Source organism: Pseudophryne corroboree, chromosome 1, assembly GCF_028390025.1.
Source record: "Pseudophryne corroboree isolate aPseCor3 chromosome 1, aPseCor3.hap2, whole genome shotgun sequence".
In the NCBI taxonomy this organism is placed as follows: Eukaryota; Metazoa; Chordata; class Amphibia; order Anura; family Myobatrachidae; genus Pseudophryne; species Pseudophryne corroboree.
Genome location: NC_086444.1, coordinates 574,711,326 through 574,734,758, shown reverse-complemented (window position 1 = coordinate 574,734,758; position 23,433 = coordinate 574,711,326). Strand labels below are relative to the sequence as shown.

Genomic DNA, 23,433 nt, shown 5'->3' with positions numbered 1-23,433 from the left:
TTTTTTTTAAAGTCGATAAAGCCTACTGTCTTACAATGTCTTTTCAGCATGCTTATGCAGGGTAATCCTCTGGTGGAAGGGGAGCTCCAGCTTCCTACACCAAAGGCCACTCCAGCTTCTCTCCAGTTGGACAATAGTCCGTCGGGATCCCAGCTATCGGTGTATCCATATGCATCTGCAAACTGCACAGCTGAACCAGTTCAACATCTATAACTTCAGTTCGGATTTGGATCTCCGCCTTGATGAAGTTAGCAGCTAGCATGATGTAATGGTCATGGAGCCACTCTGTAAAAACTCTCCCCTTGCTTCCCTGGAGCTAATATATTTAGAAACAGTGACAAGTCTATGTGTGGGACACATACAGTATGTACCAATATGTTACCAGCTGCAATTTCCGCTAAAAGAGGAGTGAGGTTAAACCTCCACTACAAGCTAATTTAGACATCAAGGACCAAATATATTGTCTGGTTTAGTGTCAGAGACCCAGTGGCGTATCTATAATGGGTGCAGTGTGTGCGGTGCACACGGGCCCCAGGGTCCAGGGGGGCCCACACCGCACACACTGCACCTATTTAGTCTATATTTACCTTTCTGGCATCCATCGGTGACCGTGTGTGGGCCCCCTCCTCTCCCGTAGTTGGCAGCGCCGGTGCTAATGCACTGAGCACTAGAGACTGGCACAGGGCCAGAGTCTACAGCGCATGTGCAGGACTTCGAAAAAATGGCACGGCGGTAGAGTCACAGTGCTCAGAGTGCTAACAGCGGCGCTGCTTGCTATGGGAGAGGAGAGGGCCAACACACAGAACTGCACACGGGTCCCCTCCTCTCTAGATACGCCTCTGCAGAGACCTCACTTTATCCCTGACTTTTTCGGATGGACTCTGAGCTCTAACTACTGGTTAACAATACTTAACATTGTTAACTCTCTTTCTGCGAGGTACAGTGGGTTCCACAGAGAAAACATCGGGTGTAGAGTGGATCTTGATCCAGAGGCACCAAAAGGCTAAAGCTTTAGGCTGTCCCAGTATGCATTGGGGCCTCCTCTGTAATCCCGCCCCCAGCCACTGTGAGCTCAGTTTCTTTAATGTAGGAAATGTGTGATTTAAAATAAAAGACAATGAAATGTATATATACAGTATATTAAAAAAAAATCAGAACACTCCATACACACACACACACACACACACACACACACACACACACACACACACACACACACACACACACACACACATATGCACACATACATACATACATACATACATACATATATTTATCTAAATATAGGTGGGGGCAACTGGTAGGAACTTGCCTCCGGGCAACTGTGACGAACTTACGCCACTGCTCACCGACAAGGCAGATATGTGAACCTTGAGGGAGGCCAGACGAAGGCCTAAGTCCAGGCCTTGTTGCAGGAAAGCCAGGATTCTGGATGTTTTGAATCTGTACGTATCATAGTTCTTATCAGCACACCACGTGAAGTAAGAATTCCAGACCCTATAATAGATCCGAGCAGACGTCAGCTTACGGGCTTTCAACATAGTCTGAATGACCGCCTCAGATAATCTTTTCACTCTCAGGAGTGATGCTTCAAAAGCCACGCCATCAAAGCCAGTCTGGCCAAGTCTGGATAGACACAAGGGCCCTGTACGAGGAGGTCTGGTCGTTGAGGAAGTGGAAGAGGACACCCTGTCGATAGACCCTGCAGGTCTGAGAACCAATGCCATCTGTGCCACGCCGAAGCGACTAGAAGTAGTATTCCTCCTTCTTGCTTGAACTTCTGCAGGACCCTGGGCAGGAATGACACTGGAGAGAACATGTAAGGCAGCTGAAAGTTCCATGGAATGGCTAGTGCATCCACGAACGCTGCTTGAGGATCTCTGGTCCTTGATCCTAAGATTGGAACTTTGTGTCGAGACGCCATCAGGTCTACATCTGGTAGGCCCCACGTGTCCACTAGGAGTTGAAAGACTTCCGGATGAAGACTCCACTCTCCGGCGTGTACGTCCTGGCGACTGAGGAAGTCCGCTTCCCAGTTTAGGACCCCCGTAATGAACAGTGCCGATATTGCTGGCAGATGGCGTTCTGCCCATTGAAGGATTTTTGACACTTCAAACATTGCCATGCGGCTTCGAGTGCCGCCTTGACGGTTGATGTATGCCACCATGGTGGCGTTGTCTGGCCATACTTGAACAAGCCTGTTCTGTACCAGAGGCAGGGCGAGAGTTAACGCATTGAACACCGCCCGCAGCTCTAGAATGTTTATCAGGTGGAGGGACTCCTCCTTGGTCCAACGACCCTGGAAAGAATGTTGCTCCAACACCACACCCCATCCCCGCAGACTGGCATCCGTCGTCAGCAGGACCCAGTCAGGATACAGAAGGGACGGCCCCTGCTCAATTGTTGGTCCTGGAGCCACCAGGTCAGCGATTGATGAACCTCCGGAGTCAAGGTAATCATGTGAGATCTGATCCAATGAGGTAGGCCGTCCCACTTAGAAAGGATTAACCTCTGCAGAGGGGGGGAATGAAAATAGGATTTTAATTACCTAATGGTAAATCCTTTTCTCGTTGTCCATAGAGGATGCTGGGGTTCATTTAGTACCATGGGGTATAGACGGGTCCTTTGGGATTACAAATGGATTACAAGAAGAAGAGCCTTCTACACTGGATTTTGTGAGTATAATTTTTTCCACAGGTACCCCATGGATTCTACATGGAGAAGAGGACCGACCCTCGTGTGAACATAAGGTAAGTATGTGTATATGGAGGTGTGGATGTATGTATTAAAGTTATACTTTCAAGGTGTGTGTCTTATGTTTTTATTGGGGTATTTTTTTAGTAGTAGTACTACAGGTACCATCGGGCCCGGTTTTCCTCCGCATGCTGGTAGTTGTGGCTCTCCAAGTACCAGCTTGCGGGGGAGGCTTGCTGGGACTTGTAATACTGCTACTAAAAACAATATTCATTTTTCTACACAACGGCTATCAGCCTCCCATCCGCAGCCCTTGGATGGGGGGGACAGCCTCGGGCTTCACCCCTGGTCCTTGGGTGGCTGGAGAGGGGGGGGACCCCTTGATTGAAGGGGTCCCCACTCCTCCAGGGTACCCCGGCCAGGGGTGACTAGTTGGTTATGTAATGCCAGGGCCGCCGGGACCTATATAAAAGTGTCCCCCGGCTGTGGCATTATGTATCTGGCTAGTGGAGCCCGGTGCTGGTTTCAGAAATACGGGGGACCCCTACACTTTTTGTCCCCCGTATTTTTGGAACAAGGCGCAGAGCCCGGTGCTGGTTGTTTAAATATGGGGGAACCTCTATCATTTTTACCCCCATATTTTTGCAACCAGGATCGGCTCAAAGAGCCCGAGGCTGGTTTGGCTTAGGAGGGGGGACCCCACGCAATTTTTTTTATGATTTTAACACTGTTTTTATTTTTTAACAAGGTGCACAATGAAGCCCAGCACGGATCTCTCAGATCCGGCCGAGATTCATTGTATTAAAGTCGGCAGTGTTTTACAAGTCACTCACGTAAAACACTGCTTAAAAAAACGAATGACATCGACATCGGTAAAACCGAAAATGCAGAATACGGCAGCTTAGTAAATTAGTCGTACTAAATTCAAAACGTTGCATATTTACACTTTCGATGTCATTCGTGATTGAATTTTGACCTCAAACGGGAAAATACGATTTTTAGTAAATATACCCCTTTGTTGGGATCATAAAGGATGAACAAAGCGTCCGACTTCCTGTGACGAGAGGTTCTCTTCACATAAATCTTCAAAGCCCTCACCACATCCAAGGACTTTGAGGTAATTGAGGAGTCAGTAGCCACTGGCACCACAATAGGTTGGCTGATATGAAAAGCTGACACAACCTTTGGAAGAAACTGCTGATGCATTCTGAGGTCAACCCTATCTTCATGAAAAATCAAATAGGGGCTCTTGCATGACAATACCCCTAATTCTGACACATGTCTAGCAGATGCCAATGCCAACAGTGTGACCGCCTTCCAAGTAAAAAACTTGACGTCCACCTCCTGCAAAGGTTCATACCAATCCGATTGCAGGAACTGCAGCACCACATTAAGACTCCAAGATGCCGTAGGAGGCACAAAGGGTGGTTGGATGTGCAGAACCCCTTTAAAGAATGTCTGAACCTCAGGAAGGGCAGCCAATTCTTTCTGGAAGAAAATGGACAAGGTCGAAATCTGGACTTTTATGGAGCCCAAGCGTTAGCCCACATCCACACCTGCCTGCAGAAAGAGGAGAAACCGTCCCAGTTGAAACGCCACCATTGGAAACTTCTTGGATTCACACCAAGACACATATTTTTTCCAAATTTGATGGTAATGTTTAGACTTAACCCCCTTACTAGCCTGAAGTAAGGTAGGAATTACCTTTTTCAGAATGCCCTTCCGAGCTAAGATCTGGCGTTCAACCTCCAAATGTAGTCGCGGTAAGTCTTGATAAGTGAATGGCCCCTGTTGAAGAAGGTCCTCGCGAAGAGGAAGAGGCCTCGGATCCTCCAGGAGTAATTCCAGAAGATCCGCGTACCAAGCCCTCCTTGGCCAGTCCAGAGCAATGAGGATTGCCTGAACTCTTGTTCTTTTTATTAGTTTGAGAATCCTTGGGATAACTGGAAGTGGAGGGAACACATAAACTGACTGGAACACCCACGGAGTTACCAGTGCGTCCACCCCCACTGCCTGTAGGTCTCTCAACCTGGAACAGTACCTGCAAAGCTTCTTGTTGAGGCGAGAGGCCATCATGTCTACCTGAGGTACACCCCAACGGCTTGTCACCTCTGTGAATACCTCCGAGTGGAAGCCCCATTCTCCTAGATGGAGATCGTGTCTGCTGGGGAAGTCCGCTTCCCAGTTGTCCACTCCCGGAATGAAGATTGCTGATAGCGCCACCATGTGCTTTTCTGCCCAGAGGAGGATTCTTGTTACCTCTGACATTGCCGCTCTGCTCTTCGTTCCGCCCTGTCGGTTTATGTAGGACACTGCCATTACATTGTCCGACTGAACCTGAATGGCCTGATCATGCAGAAGATGTGCCGCTTGTAGAAGGCTGTTGTATATGGCCTTTAGTTCCAGAATGTTTATCGGACGGATGGATTCCAGACTTGACCACCTTCCTTGGAAGTTTTCCGCTTGTGTGACTGCTCCTCAACTTCTGAGACTTGCATCCATGGCTAGAAGGATCCAATTCTGAATCCCGAATTTGTGGCCCTCGAGTAGGTGAGAAGTTTGCAGCCACCAGAGGAGCGAAATTCTGGCTTTCGGCGACAGGCGTATCCGCTGGTGCATGTGAAGATGTGATCCCAACCATTTGTCTAGAAGATCTAGTTGGAAGGACCTCGCATGGAATCTGCTGTATGGAAGAGCCTCGCAGGAGGCTACCATCTTCCCCAGAAGGCGAATGCACTGATGAACCGATACCCGGGCTGACTTGAGGACATCCCGTACCATTGATTGGATCACCAATGCTTTCTCTACCGGTAGAAACACCCTCTGCACTTCCGTGTCGAGTATCATCCCCAGGAAGGGCAATCTCCTTGTCTGTTCCAAATGTGACTTTGGAAGGTTCAGGATCCACCCATGATTCTGGAGTAGTTGAGTTGAGAGAGCAATACTCTGCAACAATCTCTCCCTGGAAGATGCTTTTATCAGGAGATCGTCCAGATATGGAATTATGTTCACTCCTTGCCTGCGGAGAAGTAGCATCATCACTGCCATGAACTTGGTGAACACTCTCGGTGCTGTGGAGAGGCCAAACGGCAGTGCCTGGAACTGATAGTGACCATCCAGCAGCACAAAACTGAGATAAGCCTGGTGAGGTGGCCAGATCAGAATGTGAAGGTATGCATCCTTGATATCCAGGGATACTAGGAATTCCCCCTCCTCCAGACCTGAGATCACCGCTCTCAGAGACTCCATCTTGATTTTGAATTCCCTTTAGGGGTTCATGACTTTAGGTATAGAATCGGCCTTACCGAACCATCTGGTTTCAGCACCACAAACAGGTTTAACTAATAACCCTTGTGGTGTAGATGGGGTGGAACTGGGACAATAACATCTGTTTTTACAAATTTTTGAATAGCTTCCTGTAGGATAGCACTTTCTGTCAGCGAAACATGTAAGCCTGATTTGAAGAATATGTGAGGTGGGAGTTCCTGAAACTCCAGTCTGTAGCCCTGAGTAACAATGACTGTCACCCAGGAGTCTAGGCCTGATGACGCCCAGATGTGACTGAATTTTTTTTAGTCTCGCTCCCACCTGCCCGATCTCCAGGCTGGGAGGTCCACTGTCATGCCGAAGATTTTGAGGAAACAGAACCTGTTTTCCGTTCCTGAGAACCTGTTGGTGCAGGTTTTTTTTTTCCCCAACCACCCCTAAAGAAGGTGGAAGGGGATTTGGAATTTTTACATTTTGCGGTCCGAAAGGACTGCAGTGTGGACGTAGGATAAGATTTCCTAGTCGGTGGAGCTGCTGAGGGGAGAAAGGTTGACTTACCCGCAGTTGCCGTGGAAATCCACGCATCCAATGCATCCCCAAACAGAGCCGGACCTGTGAAGGGTAGGTTCTCCACACTTTTCTTAAATTCCGCATCCGCAGTCCATTGGCGTAGCCAGAGTCCTCTGCGTGCTGATACCACCATGGAAGTAGCCCTTGCATTAAGCATCATAAAGTATTTCATGGCCTCCACCATGAACCCAGCAGAATCCTGTATGTGACGCAAAAACAAATCAATGTCACTCCTATCCATAGTATCTAAGTCCTCTAGTAATGTGCCTGACCACTTTACTATGGCTTTACAAATCCACACGCAAGCAATAGTGGGCCTTAAAGCCACGCCTGTAGCAGTGTATAGAGATTTGAGCGTAGTCTCAATCTTGCGGTCAGCCGACTCCTTTAGGGCAGTTGAACCAGGGACAGGTAAAACCACCTTTTTAGACAACCTAGATACAGATACTGGTGGGTTTTCCCATTTCTTTCTATCCTCTTCAGGGAAAGGAAAAGCAATTAAAAATTCTTTTAGGGATCTGGAAATTTTTCTCTGGGTTTTCCCAGGATTTTTCAAATAAAGAGTATAGCTCTTTAGAAGCAGGGAAGGTGAGGGAGAATTTCTTATTTTCCGTATAATAAGTTTCCTCTTCCGGCTCAGGTACCTTCTCAGTAATATGCAAAACATCCCTAATGGCTTCAATCATCAACTGCACCCCCTTAGCAAGGGATTAATCCCCCCGCTGCATATCCCCATCACCGTCCCCTGTATCAGAGTCGGTATCAGTGTCAACTTGCATTATTTGGCAAGTGTACGTTTTTTAGGGTATGTAGGTGGGGTATTTGAGGGAGTAGGAGCCGAATGCTACAAACCCTCTACAGACTTTCTCAAAAACTGAGTCTTTTTCTCATTATGTGACATCTTTGATTAAATCTGTGATATCATTCCCCTTAAAGAATCCACCCATGGAGGTTCGGATTCGACAGGTTAGGAAAGCTCATTGCAGTCCTGAGTACATGGAATAGACTCTTCAGGAGAAGATATACACTCTGCAGCACAGGATACAGAGCCCTTAGACATGGTAATGTGGATATATACGCATAAACACACACATACAGGAAAATGTCAGACACAGTTTCCCCCAGAGTACCTTCAGTCACAGATTATAAGGAGCCAGCCACACAACGCCCCAGTGAGCAGTTATTATGATAACAGCCCAGCGCAGACTAAATAACCTTAATAGGTTAAATAGTACTATCTACACGCTACCGCAGTAACTGGAGTTATGTGGAGGGTCAGCGCTCCCTGTCAGCGTGTCTCATCGTTCTGCAGGGAAAAAATGGCGCTTGTGAGTTATGGATCCGCTCTGAGGAGAAGCCTACCCCCACCCCTACCCCTGAAATGGTGCGCGGCTTCCCGCACATTATGTTTATACTGGCCTGAGGTCTTTAGTGCTAACAGTGGGATTAGCCTCTGTTAGCTACATTACCAGTGTCAGGGTGATCACGCTGGCCAAGGATGCCCCTCAGCCATGTCTACAGTAATCTGTTGCTGAGCCTTCATAGAGCGTAGCCTGACAAAGCTGCGCTCCCACCCTTGTGCCGCCATTCCCGAAGGCGACCCGCTATCTGGGCCGCCGGCGCTGAACTCACAACTCTTCTTTCTTCTGGCTCTGTTAGGGCGTGGCGGCCGTGTTGCGGGAGTGAGCGGTCACCTCGTGGGCTTGCGATCAGCACCCTCAGGAGCTCAGTGTCCTGTCAGCGGAGATAGAGAACCATTAACTTCAATAGTTGGTTCCTACTCCCCCCCCTAAGTCCCATGAAGCAGGGAGGCTGTTGCCAGCAGCTTTCCTGTACCTAACACTCTTAGAAAACCAATAAAACTAGAAAAACTCCTAGGAGCTCCCCTAGCTGTGACCGGCTTCTCCGGGCACAATTTCTAAACTGAGTCTGGTAGGAGGGGCATAGAGGGAGGAGCCAGCCCACACTATTAAACTCTTAAAGTCCCAGTGGCTCCCAAAGGACCCGTCTATACACCATGGTACTAAATGGACGCCAGCATCCTCTAGGACGTAAGAGAAATTGAGCGTAATCTACTATGTCGAGTGCCGACACATCAGGCCAAGTACTTGCATCACCGAATGTATCAACACTCTGGGGCGACAGAGGAAGCATCTTATCCAATCCTGAAGCTTTTGGACTTTCTCCGGAGACAGGAACAGACGTTGACTGTGTGTGTGTCCAGGAGTGCCCCCAGGTGCACCATGCTCTGAGCTGTTACTAGAGAGGATTTCTTCAAATTGATGAGCCACCCGTGGGCTTGTAGGAAGCTTACCATCAGTTATAGATGACTGAGGAGGACATCATGGGAGTTTGCCAGGATCAGCAAGTCGTCCAGATTTGGCAGGATGCTGACTCCCTGGCGATGGAGATGTGCCGTCATTATGGCCATGACCTTGGTGAAGATCTGAGGAGCCGTAGCCAGTCCAAATGTCAGAGCCTGGAACTGATAGTGTAGGTTGCCAATAGCAAACCGCAGATACTGCTGATGTGACTTGGCAATAGGTATATGTAGGTACGCATCCTGAATATCCAGGGATACCATATAGTCTCCGGGTTCCATCGCCAGCACAATTTAGTGCAGCGTCTCCATATGGAACTTGGACACTCTCACAAACTTGTTTAGTGATTTGAGGTTGAGTATAGGCCGGAATGACCCATTGGGTTTCAGGACTAGAAACAGGGTAGAGTAGTAACCACTGCCCCTTTGGGACAAAGGTACCGGCACTACCACTCCTGTATCCAGGAGGGAAATCACAACCAGCTGCAGAGTTTGCGCCTTTAGTGGATCCGAAGGGATGACTGTGGTGCAAAGCTGGCGAGGGGGACGTCTTTGAAAGAGACTGCATACCCGTGAGAGACAACTTCTCGCACCCATGCGTCTGAAGTGGTCTTTAACCAGACCTAGGTGAACTGCAGAAGTCGGCCTCCCACCCTGGGGTCCCCTAAGGGGAGGCCCGCCCCGTCATGCGGCAGGCTTATCTTGTTTAGAAGCAAGCTGATGGGCCGCCCAGGACTGATGGTTTTGGAAGCACGAGATTGTCTCGGGTATGCCTGACCTTTTGTTTCCCTTGAGGTCGAAAGGAATGAAAAGTGGTACCTATTGCCTCCTGTGCAGAAGGATTAGTATTTGGGAGAAAGGCAGTCTTAGCAGCCACCAGTTCAGACACAAATTTATTTAAAGTCTTCCCCAAACAAGATGTCTCCCTTAAAAGGGAGTACCTCCAAGGTCTTCTTGGAGTCCAGGTCCACCTTCCATAACCTCAACCACAGAATGCGGCGAGCCAAGACAGACGTAGTCAATGCCTTGGCCGCCAACACACTCACCTCTGAGGACGCCTCTTGAATATAATAAGAGGCGGTGGTGATGTGAGACAGGTATTGTCTGGCATTGTCAAATATATCCACGGGCAGCTCTCCCTCTAATGCCTGAACCCATGCTTCAATTCCTTTAGCAGCACAGGAGGCAGCAATAGTGGGTCTATGTACAGCACCTAACCTGTCAGGGAGTAAATAGATTTCAGGCATTCCTCAATACGCTTATCTGTCCGTTCTTTCAGTGAAGTGACAGTGGTGACGGGCAGAGTGGATAACACCACTAGGCGGGTGACACGAGAATCCACCGGCAGTGAATTTTCCCACTTGTTACATAACTCTGCCGGGAGAGGATAGCGAGATAAGGCCCGTTTGGAGAGAGGGAATTTCTTTCCTGGATTAAACCAGGATTCCTGCCTGATGTCTACCAAATGGTCAGAATGGAGTAATAGATTTTTAGCCACCTTCTGCCATTTAAACATGTCAGTTTTCTTGGTGACAGTAGTGGAATCCTCATCATCATTGATTTGTAGGATTTCCTTATAGCAACCACTAGAGCATGGACGGCAACTTGCAATGTAGAATCCATGTCAGAGACGCCTGATTCAGTGTCTGACAGGACAGTATGTTCCCCCTCCTCTTCAGATGAAACATCTGAGAGATTTGTGGAATGTGAGGAGGAAGCAGCCCGCTTAGATGACCCAGAGACACAGGATTGACCTGGGGTAGATGTTTGTCTGACCAAGGAATGAGTCAACTGCTGCAACTGGTCAGACACGTTGTCCACCCAAGGCGGATTGACCATAGGGACTATTTGAGGCTGTAATGGTACAGGTGGTCCCATAGGGGGCATTAGGTGTTCCACTAGAGTACCCAGTAGGTTTGAGAACGTGGCCCAGGGTGGCTCTTGATTGGCTACAGGAGCCGCAGACTGACTAGGGGGTGTATGGCACATAGTACACAGACCATCATACACAGCTTCTCCCTCTGGTAAATCCTTGGCGCATGCTCTGGATGATGCAGGAGTGTCCACAGACTAATTGCCCTTTCTGTTAGACATTGTACACAAATGCAACACAGAGCGGTTTAGAACGATGAAGCCAGACAGAGTACAATACCTGCAAATAAATCCGATAATATGTGACTGAGTACCCAGTACACAACACCTGTGAATAAATCTGGTATTATGTGACTGAGTACACAGTAGAATACACGTAATAGGTAAATACTGTGATGCACTATATAAACGACCCTGACGCACCTAGTCCCTTAGGGTACAGAATATAGTGATAGATCTTTGGGAAACATTGAAAGTGAAACTTCACAGGAGATACAGGCACACACAGTCACATTAGCAATGCAGATAATTATTATGTTACAATAAAACTGCACTGAACTAATATATGCATATACTGTGTATATATATATATATATATATATATATATATATAACACAGCACGGTCCTAGACCGAAGATATATATCTGAATACTCGTACAATATATTCTGTAATCAGCACACTTTTTCTTAACTAACGCTGTCTGTATACAGACATGTAGAATACTCAAGTGTTTGTAAAGTCACAGCGCTGTATACAGGCAGCTTTACAAGGAAGACATTGCCCTGTATTTCCGGAGACCAGCCGCAGCTATACCTAAGATGGCACCCAGCGCCTCAGTCAGGGAGTGAGGGAGAGTGTGAGGAAGCTCCAGGGCGGGAAAATCTGCAGTAGATGTCGCCCTGGCCCGGGGAGGGGCTACAGGTCAAGCGTCGACTCCCCTATGCTGGGCCTCACCCCTGGTACTACGGAGCCTTATTAACAGGGGCGTTAGTACACCCGACCTGTACTCCTATGCCCTAGCGGATATAGTGGGGTTCCTGCTTGGTGACAGTGTCCACGCCAGTGTCGCAGTCTATCTCCCTAGACATGCGATTGGAATGCGAGTTAATGGCTGGCCCCACCTAGGGAACCCTCTTACCTCCTCCCCGTAGCAGCCACGCAAACCAGAAAAGCGTCTGCAACCGTGTGCCTAAGCCGGAGAGTCTCCACCGCAAGTTTCCCGGGAACAGGCCACGGGAGTATGCAACGCCGCTTGAGAGGTGATGGAGCTGCAGCGCTGAAGTGTCGCTATGACATACAGCGCTGACAGCCCAGTTTTGAAGACATTTTCTGTCAGAAAAAGCTTTTTCATGGCTGCCCAGTGCAGCCCTCTTGTTATGGTGACCTGCTGCTGCAGCACCAACTGAAAGACTGAGCTCAAAGTGCTTGGAGGCGGGGTTACAGAGGAGGCCCCCAATGCATCCTGGGACACCTAAAGCTTTAGCCTGTTGGTGCCTCTGGATCAAGATCCACTCTACACCCGATGTTTTCCCTGTGGAACACAGTGTACTCTGCTGCAGAAAAAATAAATAAATTATATTGAACAGGCCAGCATCTATGCATATGAATCTTAACAGTTTCATGTAGAATTACGACATGTACAAATTTATGCACATACCTTCACATGTGCCAAGGAAAATGATCCCATCCCTAATAACAAAATTAAAGGAGTGATGAGTAATATAATATATATCAGTGGTTCCCAAACTTGGTCCTCAAGGCACTCTGTGGGGTAAATTTACTAAGATGGGAGTTCTATTTAAGATGGGATGTTGCCCATAGCAACCAATCAGATTCCAGGTATTATCTTTTAGAAGGTGCTAGATAAATGAGAAGTAGCATCTGATTGGTTGCTATGGGCAACATCCCATCTTAAATAGAACTCCCATCTCATTAAATTTACCCCTAACAGTCCAGGTTTTAAGGTTATCCATGTTAAGCACAGATGCCTTAATTAGTACCACAGGCAGTTTGATTATATCATCCATGCACAAGCATGGATCTCCATAAAACCTTGATGTCTTGAGGACTGAGTTTAGGAAACCCAGGCACTAGGTCCTAAGGATGAACCAAGCATTGCCTGGTTTATCCTTAGGACATTCCGGACAGCTCTGCAAGCTGCATGGTCTGTGGGACGCTTTGGGTGGCTCTGCAGTAGTCCTACTGGTTGCTGGTTGCAATCCAAATGCAGGTGCCCTGTGCGGTGTACCGCTAATACTCCCCTGGTTACGGCCCTGATGCTGAATCAAGTACTACACCTACATTACATTTATTACACATAAGATACCAACCAATCAATCTAGCACTCAATGCCATCCGCCTTTTATGCCTTTCATTATCACTAACACTTGTGCACACCCCACGCTGGGTGCTAGAGCTCCATCTAAACAGGTATTTAGTTGCTGTATGGCTACATGGAAGTCTAGCTACTGCACATAACACTCCCATAAGTTGGATCTTTTGTGTGCTTCTATCAGGTAGCTGCCCAGTTGCTACCAAAAAGTATCTATTTCATGTACAGGGAGATCTGGCCACAAACAGAACAAAGTGGTCGCTCTTGAATCCTCCATCCTCTAGCTTACACATAGTGCATCTCATGCCCCGTCTGTACATATTCAAGGGATGCACCTGCTTTTGGACTTGTACACAACTCAGAATCAGGCTCATTGGGGGTAATTCCAAGTTGATCGCAGCAGGAAATTTTTTAGCAGTTGGGCACTGCAGGGGGGGCAGATATAACATGTGCAGAGAGAGAGAGATTTGGGTGTGGTGAGTTCAATCTGCAATCTAAATTGCAGTGTAAAAATAAAGCAGCCAGTATTTACCCTGCACAGAAACAAAATAACCCACCCAAATCTAACTCTCTCTGCAAATGTTATATCTGCCCCCCCCCCCCCCCTGCAGTGCACATGGTTTTGCCCAACTGTTAAAAATTTTCCTGCTGCGATCAACTTGGAATTACCCCCATTGTGTTCTGTGAGGAGTGGGTAGAAACAGTGATTGCTTTCATAACTGCACAATGGTGAGTCTTACTAACTATAGTAATATATGTGCAGCACTGACTGTGTAATGGTTAGCAAATTAAATTAACCCTAGTGTGAATGTGTGTGCATGTACAGTACATGTGGTAGGGAATATAGGGGGTCATTCCGAGTTGATCGCTAGCAGAAAATGTTAGCTGTGCAGCGATGATGCAAAAAAATGGCACTTCTGCGCATATGTATGCGTGCAATGCGCACGCGCGACGTACTTTCACAATGGCCAATGTATTTTTACACAAGGTCTAGCGAAGCTTTTCAGACGCACTGGTGGCCGCAGAGTGATTGACAGGAAGAGGGCGTTTCTGGGTGTCAACTAGCCGTTTTCAGGGAGTGCTCAAAAAAACGCAGGTGTGCCAGGAAAAACGCAGGCGTGGCTGGGCGAACGCAGGGCGTGTTCGTGACGTCAAAACAGGAACCGAACAATCTGAAGTCATCGCAAGCGCTCAGTAGGTCTGAAGCTACTCTGAAACTGCACAAAATTATTTTGTAGCCGCTGTGCGATCCTTTCGTGGGCACTTCTGCTAAGCTAAAATACACTCCCAGTGGGCGGTGGCATAGCGTTTGCACGGCTGCTAAAAACAGCTAGCAAATTATCAACTCGGAATGACCCCCATAGATTGTAAGCTCCACTGGGGCAGGGACTGATGTGAAAAAAAAATGTTCTCTGTAAAGCGCTGCGGAATTTGTGTGTGCTATATAAATAACTGGTAATAAATAATAAATAAATAATAAATATCTGAGCCAGCCGCTGATAAAGGGAATCGCGTCACCAGGCTCTCGGCACTTACCACTTGGACTTCCTCTCTAGGACTCCTGAAGAAGAGCTCCCAAAATGAGGCAAGTATGAGTTAAAGTGTGATTGAAAAATAATAACTCCCAAACCTAGAAATACAGAACCTGAACACCTATGGTGCTTTGCCAGCAATACCTGTATTAAAAACTAGACCTGAACTTTGCAGCAGAGAACATGCAGTGTTGACAATGAAAATGCCCATAAGACCATTCAATATCAGGTTACATAAGGCAATCAAGTTCCGAATCAGAAATTCACACGGCTTTGTAGATCATCTCATAATACTACAAAAACTGTCCTAACATGAAAATTATTTTGTACGTAATTTATGTAAATAATTGTATTCTCCTAAATTGTACTAGTTGCCTCATGAATTTAAAATTAACTTAAAAGAATATATGATTTACGCATACATTTATTATGACCTTGTTGTTCTATATGTAGTTTACATAAAAACTGCTAGGCATTCATTACACAGTTAATACAGTTCCAAATAATTTTTTAATACAAAAAATTGCACATCAGCTTAATCATTAAACCCATGGTACCATCTAGCACTTATCCACAACTGCTAATTACAGGGACTGTATAAAGCATTTTTCAGGGCACACAGGAATTTCTCTGAGAGACTTTAATGCTGAGGCGGAAATAGAAATGACTGATGACTCATTATTATACTGCTATGGGGTATTTTTGGAAAAAAATATGTATGATAGAAGGAGGCCAGTAAACACAATAAAGATTTAGCAAAGTCAATATAAAAACACAGCTAGCAGTTGTATTAAAAAGAAAGTTGTTTATCGCAAAATAGTTTCTGGAAATGTACAGAAATACTTGGTTACATACTGTTATTCTCTAATAAATTACAATATATGCAATTTAGTAGAAACGATAGCTGGTGCTTAAAATGCATTTGTTGCCTCAGTGGAGGCGATCATGAGAGAATTATCTACTATGACCCAGTGCCATGAATATTGGGCAGGTGGCAGTCCTCAAGAATATTGGTCAGGTGGCAGTCCTCAAGAATATTGGGCAGGTGGCAGGCCTCATGAATATTGGTCAGGACAAATTAATATTGGTCATGAAATGCCTCCGTGATCTCACTATAGGTGATTTACTACACACTAAGGGCCTTGGATAACATACTGACGATTTATGGCCATTGCGCACGACCAGGACTGTATTGGACGTGCACATGCAGTGAGATGCGATCGCATCTGACTAATGCAAATGCCTTTGCCTGAGTGACAGACAGAGGCATTCGTGGAGCGGTTGGGGGCGTCGACTCAGCGTTGCAGGGGTGCCGACTCGGCGTTGCGGGGAGGTGTGCCATCGGAAATGGGGGTGGGTTCAGGGCGGCCGCATGACGTAATTTCGTATTGATTATTTATTAATTTTGTTCAGTCTGATACTGTGGTTGTCTACAATTATATTATTGGGTCATCTGTATAGTTAAAATGTCATGTGTGGGCAAGTTGCCCTCACTTTTGAAAATTGTAAGCCAAGTTTGATCACATGACAGTTTACATGTAATGGTGATGAGTGGGCTTCACCACTGTTTTGTATTACACAAGCTGTGCCATGTAGGGACACTTAGTAGCTGAGTTGATGATGTCCGGACAGGATGACCTGCTCCAATCATGTGACTGCGGTACAAAATATAATGTGAATTATGCCGGGTTGTTTCCTAGCAATATGGGAGCGGTCATGTGGCCAGAAACTTACCACTAAGGGTAGCGATTGGGACATCATGTCATGTGGTGTTTATAATTAGTAGAAACAAGCCTGCACTTTGAACTGTCCATCTAAACCAATGGGACACGCTTTATGTTTCTCCTGCATTTGGCACATAATTAACTACTGACTTTTTTTTTTCTTTAAATATCTTTATTAGAGTTTTCTGATAAAGAACACAGAGAAAAAACAATACAAGAATAGTACATAACATAACATAACATATGAAAAATGAGGGTCAGGTGCCATACAAAGAAATGCACATCAGCAGTGGCGAATTTCCAATTAGGCACGTGAGGCACATGCCTAGGGGCGGCACTTGTTTGGGGGCGACACTTAGATGCTTGTGTTGGTAATGTCAGCCCAAAAAGTACCAGTAAATGCAAAATAATTCCACTGAACTGTATGTACATATGCCATCTTGAGTGGGGTGTAAATGGGTAGGACATACACATACTGCCCCTGTGAGCTGTCCTACTAGATAAATATGTATACATAATTTAAAATTAAAGTCATAGTGGCTTTTTATTATTATTCTATTAAATTTGGAATCCTAAAATCAATAAAAATAATAAAATTAATCAGACGGGGGCGTCCGTTACTGTTGTGCCTAGAGGCACCCTCACCCCTAATTCTGCCCCTGCACATCAGCAGGGTAAAGAACAATGTTTAATAATGTCAGAGCATACCATGAATTATAAAAATCAAAGCTCAATAAATTGACATAGAATGCTTCACCTAATCCCATGATATATACACAGTAAATATACATAGAGACAATTACTTAAACAGTAAACAGCAACAAGAGAAAGTATGACGAAGACAAGGATAAGAGGTAGAGGAAGGAGGCAACAAAATAGTATCCTAAAAATAGACATCAAATTGGACATAAAGAGAAAGAAAAGCAGTGGAAGAAAGAGTCTGATAGAAATCAATGAGCAGCAGAGTAAAAAGAACCCAACGACTACCTATGTACTAGACAGGGAGGCAAAGCTTTTGGTAAGATTCCCAACTAAGCAAATCAAACAATTGCAAAATGTGTTTTTGTTGTGGGGTAGCTAGGGAATTAATGTAGGGACCCCATTTCCTATAAAAATGTATAGCATTGAGCTCCAGGTCAGGGAGGGTAGACTGGCGTTCGAGATATAATGTAGTGGTGAGTAGGAGAGGTCCTGAGAATCCAGTGATTTAGAATGAGTTTCTTACCCAAGGTCAGCAAAACAAATAGGAAGGGGGTGAAATGTATCTGGGAAGCAGGTAAGTGCCATGCAGAAGCATGAAGCCCCAGGATTGCCGCTGGGTCCATAGGGAGGTGGACGTGAAAAGTGGACTTAAGATACCATAGCACTTTGCGGCAAAAAGTTCTCACTTTAGGACAGTGCCAAAAGTTATGCAGTAAAAGGTCATTAGGTGCCCTACGCTAATTTCCATACAAACTATATGCTTTCGATTACCAGGGTCTATATAGGCACGATGTAGAAACCTGATATGAATTTCCTGGAGCTGGGCATAATGTAATGCTTTAAGCACACGTGGAAGAGGGGAAAGAAACTCGTCAGTGCCCAGGGTCCAGGGCCAATGAGAGGCCCATTTGGAAATCGTAGAAGGCCAAAGGACCGTAGGACTGCGTGGAAGGAGGTCCCAGTATAACCACCTAGTTCTGTATGAGAAATGTTGCAACTGTAATAGAAGAGGGGACAGGGGGTCACTCCTCCGCTCATGCACAGGTAGGTAGGCATAGGTGAGGATTGCCCATAATGCCGTAATTGGAGAAACATATGAAAATCAGATGGGAGTACAACATGCCTCTCAGCTAGGTCCCTAAAAGACAATATCGACCAACCCGGATCAAAGATGTCTCTAATGATATCAATTCCCTTGGTTTTCCAGATAGGAAATTTGCCATTCTCAAAAGGTGGGGTAAAACAGGGGTTTCCACAGAACGGGATAAAGGAGGAATACTTAGGGTTCCTGGCTATTGCCTTATTTATGGCCCACCATGAAAGGTAGGTATCCCAGAAAAGGATATTTGAGCGGGCTACAGATGGGAGTATCTCTATGAGGAAGCACCCAAGGGTGCCAAACGCGTTAGAGATTTACCCTAAATTCCCAGGAAGGCCTTTCCATCTGCTACAATCGCCTGCCTACTTGTTGTTACTAGCTGCCAGCCGCCTTATGATCACGAAGCCACTCGTGGTGCTGTACGCCAGAAGCGCCCACCGTGAGTAACACATCCAGGTTTGGAGACGGCAGCACGTCAGGAGCTTAGAAGGGAGACATGGTTCAAGTTACACAGACACCTCCGGCTGCTGGTGCACACCGCCATGAGGGGCATCCGTCCCGAGCAGCAGCGGAACGGTAACTGTACACGGCCGCTCAACCCGATTATAGACACTCCCGCTGCTAAGCATCATCCGTACTAAGCGAATATAGGCCCTCATTCCGAGTTGATCGGTCGCAAGGCGAATTTAGCAGAGTTACACACGCTAAGCCGCCGCCTACTGGGAGTGAATCTTAGCTTCTTAAAATTGCGACCGATGTATTCGCAATATTGCGATTACTAACTACTTAGCAGTTTCAGAGTAGCTTCAGACTTACTCTGCCTGTGCGATCAGTTCAGTGCTTGTCGTTCCTGTTTGACGTCACAAACACACCCAGCGTTCGCCCAGGCACTCCCACCGTTTCTCCGGCCACTCCTGCGTTTTTTCCGGAAACGGTAGCGTTTTCAGCCACACGCCCCTGAAACGCCGTGTTTCCGCCCAGTAACACCCATTTCCTGTCAATCACATTACGATCGCCGGAGCGATGAAAAAGCCGAGAGTAAAATTACTTTCTACATAGCAAAGTTACTTGGCGCAGTCGCAGTGCGAACATTGCGCATGCGTACTAAGCGGATTTTCATTGCGATGCGATGAAAAATACCGAGCGAACAACTCGGAATGAGGGCCATAGTGTCTACATTCCCCTGCCTTTTGACATTACATTCTGGAAACAGAAAGCACACGGATATATCAGAACGGAGCCAGGTGAGCCCACAATTAAGTGGAGACTTCGTTGAATTTTGGCCTTTTAAATCACATTGTATCACTATATCGGATTACAATTAAGATACATATTATCAACATGAAGAATTCAGTGATATAAAGAACTTTTTTTAGATTTGTAATAAATTGTTCTGTCTACAGCAGACATGACAATAGTCACGTGACCTTTTTTTATATAACATTGGATGCTGTTTACTTACTAGTTTTAAATGATATTAAATGTTTGTGAATATATTTTCTCATACGTCCCAGAGGATGCTGGGGTCCACTTCAGTACCATGGGGTATAGACGGTTTCGCAGGAGCCATGGGCACTTTAAGACTTTTCATGGGTGTGAACTGGCTCCTCCCTCTATGCCCCTCCTCCAGACCTCAGTTTAGAAAATGTGCCCAGGCAGACTGGATGCACTCCAGGGGATCTCTACTGAGTTTCTCTGAAAAGACTTATGTTAGGTTTTTTATTTTCAGGGAGAACTGCTGGCAACAGTCTCCCTGCTTCATGGGATTTAGGGGGCAGAAGTAGGAACCAACTTCCTGAATAGTTTCATGGCTCTGCTTCTGGCTGACAGGACACCATTAGCTCCTGAAGGGAACTGAATGCTAGCTGCGGCTATGTGCTCACTCCCACAGCCCGCCGTCACCCCCCTTACAGAGCCAGAAGTCAGAAGACAGGTGAGTGTAAGAAGAAATCTTCAGACATCGTGACGTGCAGGGCGCAGGGGGGCGCCCTGGGCAACATGAAACCTAGAACCTGGCAAAAATAGAGAGCATAAGATGCCGAGGCACAACCCTACCCCCGCCAGTATAAATATTGGTATCAAAAGCTCTGAGGAGAAACGTGCGATTGCGGGGGCAAGGCTTCCTCCTCAGTCAGCCAGCACACTGCTCAGCACCATTTTCTTCCAGCAAAAAGCAAGGGAAGAAACGCTGATCCTCCTCTCAGTTTCTGTTTAGTATCAGAGTACAAAGAGGGGGGGAAAGTGTATATTGTGATATTATGGCAATATATGTATATATATATATATATATATATAAGAGAGAGAGAGCGGAAAGACTCTGTGTACAAAGTACACGACACATGGATTTTTTATTTAAGCGCTGAGTTGTGGACTGTCAATTCATTTCTGTGTCCCTCTGGCAGATTTTACTGTGGGTCTGTCCCCTATAAGCCCGGAGTGTCTGTGGTGTGGTTGTGCACGTGTGTGACATGTCTGAGGCAGGGAGCTCTTCCTCTGTGGGAGCCATGTTAGGGACACAGAGTTGTAATATGACACCAAGAGCCTTACTGGGTGAAAGGTTACGTGATAGTGTGAATCATATCAGTAAGAGGTTGGACTGAATCTCATGCAGAAAACTGAAAATAATCTAGATGTGATAGGAGAAAAGGATTTACCGGTAGGTATTAAAATCCAATTTTTTTTAGATTCAAAGGTATATAAATCAATTGAAAAAGTGTTCAGTCATTTATGCACCTGAGATTTACATAGTGCATAAAGTCAAAAGGCGGGAGTGAGGACTAAGGAGTGTGAAGGAGTGCCCTGAGGTTGGTGGTATTCATGTGACCGGCGGTCAGGAGACCAACGGTCACATATCCTCCACCACCATCCCGCCCTCTCACTATCCCGATGGTCGGCATGCCGACCAACAGGGACTATTTCCACTCGTGGGCGTCCACGACACCCATAGAGCGGGAATAGAACCCGTGGCGACCACAGGTAGTCACCAAGCACGCAGCGTGGCGAGCGCAGCAAGCCCGCAAGGGGCTTGCTGCACTCGCCCCTCCTCGCCGGGATCCCGTCGTCGGTATGCTGACCGGCTGTCAGCCATACTACACCCCCCTGAGGTCATAAGGATATACTAATGCCTGTACAAGAGCACATGTAGTATAGTGGGAGGTGCCCAACAACCAATCAGAAATATATCTGAAAGATACTGCCCTAAAGAAGGCAAAAAGGTCAGGAACCGCCAGGCCACCATCCTTGCGGGCGAGTTTGAGTTTTTTAAGGGATATTCTTGACTTCTTGTTATTCCACAAAAACTTAGAAAATAAACGTTCACATAATACTAAATCTGATGTTGGAGGTTTTAAAGGCAACATCTGAAGCAGGTAAGAAATCTTAGAAAATATAATACTCTTCAGAATGGCAACACTGCCCAGTAAAGAAATAGGTAGCAAAGCCCAGGTGGTGAGGAGTTGGGATATTTTTGAGAAAACCGTGGTATAATTTACAGAGTATAAATCTGACAGTTTTACTGGGATATATACACCCAGGTATTTTAATTTAGTAACATTCAATTGGAACTGGGAGAGAGTGGGATAGCAAGAGCGCACAAACGCAGCTTGAGTGAGTGGAAAAAGTTCAGACTTGGAAGCATTTATTCGGTAGCCCGCAAAAGAGCCAAACATAGTAATGATTTGCATAATAATAGGGATAGAGGTTTCAGGGTTGGAGATAAACAGGAGCATATCATCCACGAACAAAATAACTCGTAGTTCAGAGTCACGGATTGTTATATCCGAAAATTCAGAGTGATGGTGAACATGATAGCCAGAGGCTCAATCGAAATGGCGAACAGCAATGGGGATAGGGGGCAACCTTGTTTAGTGCACCTGTGAAGGTGGATGGGAGCGGAAAGATAGCCATTACACATTATCCCGGAAGCTGAGAGGATATAGAGGGTACATAGCATGTTGATCAGGTCCAGTGGGAACCCAAACCATTCCAGGGAAGTGTAAAGATGATCCCAGCTTATGAGATCAAATGCTTTCTCAGCGCCTAAAGAAAGCACGTATTTTGGGTCAGAGCACCCGCTAGAACCCAACCAACTAGCCATTGCTATAACTTTGCGAATGTTATTGGTAGAGTAACGGCCAGGGATAAATCCCGTCTGATCCATGTGTAAGATAGAGAGTAGCAGTCCCTTTAATCTGTCAGCAATCATTTTAGTAAACAACTTATAGTCTACATTGAGAAGGGAAATTGGGAAGTATGACCCCGCAAGGTGGGGATCCTTACCTGGTTTAGTGATAAGATGGACTAGAGCATCACTGACATAAAGTGGGATAGAGCGGGAAGACAAGATCGTATTAAACACCATAGTTAAGGGTTCTAGCAACTTAGGCAAATGCATCTTATAAAATTCCCCTGAGAACCCTTTTTCACAGCCTTCTCCACCTCCTGTGTAGTAATAGGAGAAATGATTCCATCGACCAGGGTCAAAGGAATCTGAGGGATAGGGAGGGAATCCCAAAAGGAAGATTTACTCTGTTCATCAATAGGGGGCTGAGAATAAATGTCAGTATAAAATTCTGAAAGGAGCTGCGCCATCTCACTGATTTTGATGCCAGTGAACCATCAGGATGCCGTAACGTTTAAATCGTGGAAGAAGGCACAGGTCCCTTCAGAAGGTTGGAAAGGAGGTGACCCATATTGTTGCCAAACCTATAAAACGTGGTTTTTATGAAACGTGTGCCTATCTCCCATTGTTGCTAGGACTGCATTAAATTGAGATTTAGCATCTAAGTACAATTTTTTGGACTGGGGGGAGGGATTCGAGTTTGCTCTGCGATAGTTTGAAGTCAGAAAGGAAAGATTTCTTCCTCGAGGAGACATATTCAATAAGTCTGCCACGGATAACTGCCTTAGAGGTTTGCCAGAATGTCTGAGGGTCAGTAGAGCAAGTGTGGGCATTGTCCAGTCTGCACTCTTCCTAAAACACATCCAGCTTGTTATGAAATTTTAAAGAGGAGGCAAAAGCAGTTGGGAATCGCCAGCATTTAAATTACCCAAAATCAAGGGACGAAGTGAAAGCTACCCAAACTTAGGAGTGGTCTGTAGCAGTGGGAATCAGCTGGTCAGACAACAAAAGAAAGTCAATCCTGGATAGGGTATTATGGGGAGAACGCCCTATCCATAGGGTGAAACAAACTCCACACATCAGTCAATTTGAATTGTTGTGCAATAAACAGGATACCATGGGTAAGGGGAGGAGCGTGTACGAGCAGAATAGTAAGTGTCCATATATTTAGAAACAATAACATTAAAATCGCCACCAAC

General features: G+C 46.1%; 1 long non-coding RNA gene across 2 annotated transcripts in view; it reads right to left on the bottom strand.

Moving 5' to 3' along the window:
• LOC134922578 (uncharacterized) overlaps positions 1 to 23,433 on the bottom strand; it is a 44,789-nt gene that overhangs the window by 6,951 nt on the left and 14,405 nt on the right. The gene's annotated exons all lie outside the window — the stretch shown is intronic.